This window comes from Miscanthus floridulus, chromosome 13, assembly GCF_019320115.1.
Source record: "Miscanthus floridulus cultivar M001 chromosome 13, ASM1932011v1, whole genome shotgun sequence".
NCBI classification, from domain to species: Eukaryota; Viridiplantae; Streptophyta; class Magnoliopsida; order Poales; family Poaceae; genus Miscanthus; species Miscanthus floridulus.
The window spans coordinates 80944480-80949524 of NC_089592.1; positions in this window are offsets into that span (position 1 = coordinate 80944480).

Genomic DNA, 5045 nt, shown 5'->3' on the forward strand with positions numbered 1-5045 from the left:
TCACATAAACACAATTAGTCCACCTAACTTGTTACTCAATTACCAAAACCAAACAAGGACCTTTCAAACGGTTAGGCCGATGTTGAGCCTGTTCTTGGCTTGATAGACTCCCAAACTTCTCCTGGGAAGACCCGTCGGAGAGAAGAGCACGTGGAGGGTGTCCTATGACCAGCAAGGCCGCCTAGAATGCCGTCGAATCTCGCCGAGAGATGCAACGAACAACATGAGGGGTTGGAAAAGAGACAAAGGGTGTTGTAGATGTGTTTTTTAACAATTGTATAGATGCGGTCTCAATCGGCCATGCATGATCCTCTCGTATATATAGAGGGGGTGGTCTTATCTGAGCAGAAAACAAATCCAAAACATGTTCTCCAAGTTTTCCACATCGAACATATTCCAAAAAACCGATTTGGAAATCAAATCAGTTCGTAATACAGCAGGAGTCAGCTTAGCCAACTTTTGCGTGCTCAAGCAGTTCCCCTGATCGACTAAAAAGGGAAAGTCGGTTAATTAGCCGGCCAGAAGCCGATGTCGACTTAGCCGACTTGCGAGCCCGGGCAGATGCCCTGATCGGCTAAAAGGGAAATTTGGCCAATTGGCCGGCTAAAAGCCGATGGATACCTAATCGGCTGACCACTACGTAGAATATGATTTTAGGGGTGGCTCCAAAGGCTCTGTAGGGGTGGTTTGCCCAGCCGCCCCTATGGAAGGGTCTCTACAAATCATGCATTTGTAGGGGCAGTTCCCAGGCTGCCCCTACAAATCGATTTGCAGGGGCGGCTCGTATTACCAGCCGCCCCTACAAATCGATTTGTAGGGGCTGGTGCCGCCCCTATAAACAGGTATTTGTAGGGGCGGTTTAACCTAGAACCACCCCTACAGTACGTTTTCCCGCCAAAAAAATTTTGAATTTACAATTCAAAATTGCGTTGCCGAACGCCCTGTGACCAACGTTCCGAACCGCGTTCGCGTTGCCGAACGCCCCACGACCAGCGTTCGTGTTGCCGAACGCCCCGCGACCAACGTTTCAAACCGTGTTCGCGTTGCCGAACGCCCCGCGACCACGACTACAAGCACAGGAGTATTCTATAAACTACAATTACAAGTCCAATTCACAAGAATATATACAATCCATCATTAAATATACAAATTCCATACACATTGTTATCAATGTCCTAGAGCTAGCCTTTCAGTCTTATGAAGGTATTGGTACTGAGGATTTATACCTAACTCAGACTCTCGGTCATGGTAGGCGCCTCTGACGAGTACAATCTGGTCCAATATGAAGTTGCAAAGGTCGCCGACGAGCTCTAAGAGTTGGTCATCCTTGTATGGGTCTCTTTTCATTCCTTTCTCTTCTCTCCACTACAAGAGAATAAGTTTTGGTTTAGTATTTCATACCATGTACGAAGTTTTTATACTACGGGTGAAGAGGTTCAAACTTACCTTTAAGGGGTGTCTACTGTAGGCACCGGTGTTACTCATCATAGAACATATATAGTATCCACAATGTACACTCCTAGGCTTCTGCTTGGGGCACTGTGTGTTTTGCATATGAAAATGTAAAGTAATGCTTTTGACAGCCATGTAACGAAGTACTGAAGAAGTAAGTTATACTTACCGCACATAGTGTTTTTATAGCCAACTTTTCCTTCCTTGCTGGATCATGTCTTCCATGATGATTAGTGACATAGAACCTAAATGCCCTGTTTGAATTATTTTAGCAAATACAACTTGTTAGTATCCAAAAGTGAACGTTACAAGTATGTATACAAACATATAAGCTAATGAGGATTGTCGATATGTATACGTCTTGAGAATCGATATGAAGTCTTTGTATGTCACCGTGTCCCTATCTAATGAATCAAAGACCCATGCCATGCTCCTCCCGACATCGACGACTATACAAATCCAGTAGTTGTTGCATGGATTTAATCATAGAACTAGATAAGCTCTTTTGCATCGAATAAAATATATCGAACAAAGCTTTAAGTATAGAGTTGAAGTTACTCGAAGTTGTATGGTAGCCATAAAGTAGAGTGTTGTTGGAGATTTTTGAAAGCCAGGGCAATGTATGCCGCAACCTTAAGGGACTCTTCCCTTAGTTTTGTTGTATGGATGTGCTCTTTCTCCCAAAGAGTCTTTGTAGTAGCTAGCTCTTTGGCATCCAGTGTCTACCGTTTAGGGTAATTAAAATTTGTTTGGGCTATAGCTTGAGGGTCTACATACCCGGCTTTCACACTTGGCATTTGTTTGGCAATGTGCACTTGCATTCTACAAATCACGGTGTGGGTTAGTTACAACAAAATTCAAAGATTACATTCATATCATATCGGGAGGACAAGGACTTACAGGCACCACATGCGAATTAGATTCATCTCCATTTCTCCTAGGTGAAAGCATGTTTGCATGTCATTAAAGTCAAAGACAATTTTTCTGGCTGGACTTCCAAATGTGCCGGTGGGGAAGCATGCTTGTATGAGATCTATGCTCGTTGGGAGAACACGCAAGTACCAATCATAGAACCTTCTCATTCCAAGTGGTAGGCGCTGGATGTCCCGGTTTGGTAGGAAGGGCTTGCCTCTTTCATATGTTTTTGGGCAATCCTTTGACTATTTGATGGCATCAACATTTGGATACTGCTTTGTAATTTGGTGGAGTTTGCTAGTGATGGCCTCGTCAGAACCCCATGATGGGACTTTTTTAACTTGGTTCTCAGGCTTGAACTGGTCATGGGAATACCACTTGGACACCGACGAGACGTCTTTCATCGGAACATAAACTGGTCTTATGGTGATTGGATGCTTCTTTCAGAGTTCTCATTCAGGCACGTCCTCATCTTCTTGTGCTGTAGCTTCTTCAGGAGGCACTCGTTGTTCATGTATCGGCTGTGCTTGTTGAGAAGACTATGGTATCTCATGTTGCACTTGCTCGATACGAGCTGGAGAAGGTTGTGGCATCTCATCAGGCACATGCTCGCTAGGAGGAGGGGAAGAATGTGGCACCTCAGGAATATGGGGGTCATAAGATGGTGAAAATATCTCCCCGACCTCAACAACTCGCTCCAAATTTGGGAGAGGGGGAGGCAGCGAAGAAGCAGTCAATATAATGTCCCATTTGTGCCAGAGGATGAACTGCCCCATAACGTCTCCGAGTAACACCAGCCCCTCAGGAGTTGCGTAGTCTATCCTCCACTGCATGAACTCGGTCTTCACTGTATGCACCTCGACCCTAGTGTAGTCCGGCGGTATCTTATTATTGTCGTGTAAGCCACCGGGAGGATGTGCCACACCCGTTGCCACCTCCATCATAGTGTTCTGCCGGCCGCTGAGAAACACCAAGGTGCAACTAGTTGGTTCCCGTATGCGATCGACTGGGGTTGTGGCTGCAGTGGAAACTTGGCTGCTAGGAACTTTTGGAGGGCTGCCAACTAATGCCAGTTCTCCCAGCGATGTCACTAATATCCATGGCTCTGTAGATAGTCCTTGCTCCTCCAGCGCCTTTGCAACTAGAGCCTTCACTTAGAGCTCAAGACTAGTCTCCCGGTCTCGGCCATGTTTCTTGTACATGTGCCTGTCCTCTTTGAATCCTTGCTTCTAGATCGTCCTTTTCCCTAGCCCCCTGGTGCGGCCTATGTGCTCCTTGTTTCCCAAGCCAAGGCTAAGCTCGTCCCTCTCTCTAGAAGGATTGAATGAGCCCTTCTCCTTGTTTTCAGCATATTTCAGCATCCTTGATACCGCCTCTTGGGTCTCTGGCTTATCAAACTTAAAATTACCGTTGGATGATTCTGTACTCCTCACATATATCTAGTTCCTTGAGCGTACCTTCAAATTCATCACATCGATATTCCCAGCAGTTGTGGCCTCTTCGTCCATCTTCCTAAATTGCTCTTCCTTGGCATAGTAGACACCGGGGCCTAGATGATGGTGGTGTTTGTTCCTCTTCGCTAGTTCGGTGTTACGGGCACTGAGCTCCAATGCCTCCGGTGAAGTCTTCTGAGCCACGAGCTCCTCCCATTGACTAGGAGTTATTTTGCCGAACTTATTGAAGGGAGTTAACCCCTTTTGGATATATTTCGTGTTGAGCTCTGATCTCCAACGTCGGAATGACTCTCCCATCATCCTGATATCATTTTTTTTACCAATTCGTGCTTACCCTCTAGAAATCTAAAATTGACCTTCAGCTGCCTATCTCATAGTGCATTCTTTGTGTTCTCTGGTACCTCTCTCCAGTTATGGATTCCTGGGTTCAATTTATCTCTTACTAGGGCCCCGGTGTTGTAGATGTGTTTTTTAACAATTGTATAGATGCGGTCTCAATCGGCCATGCATGATCCTCTCGTATATATAGAGGGGGTGGTCTTATCTGAGCAGAAAACAAATCCAAAACATGTTCTCCAAGTTTTCCACATCGAACATATTCCAAAAAAACCGATTTGGAAATCAAATCAGTTCGTAATACAGCAGGAGTCAGCTTAGCCAACTTTTGCGTGCTCAAGCAGTTCCCCTGATCGACTAAAAAGGGAAAGTCGGTTAATTAGCCGGCCAGAAGCCGATGTCGACTTAGCCGACTTGCGAGCCCGGGCAGATGCCCTGATCGGCTAAAAGGGAAATTTGGCCAATTGGCCGGCTAAAAGCCGATGGATACCTAATCGGCTGACCACTACGTAGAATATGATTTTAGGGGTGGCTCCAAAGGCTCTGTAGGGGTGGTTTGCCCAGCCGCCCCTATGGAAGGGTCTCTACAAATCATGCATTTGTAGGGGCAGTTCCCAGGCTGCCCCTACAAATCGATTTGCAGGGGCGGCTCGTATTACCAGCCGCCCCTACAAATCGATTTGTAGGGGCTGGTGCCGCCCCTATAAACAGGTATTTGTAGGGGCGGTTTAACCTAGAACCACCCCTACAGTACGTTTTCCCGCCAAAAAAATTTTGAATTTACAATTCAAAATTGCGTTGCCGAACGCCCTGTGACCAACGTTCCGAACCGCGTTCGCGTTGCCGAACGCCCCACGACCAGCGTTCGTGTTGCCGAACGCCCCGCGA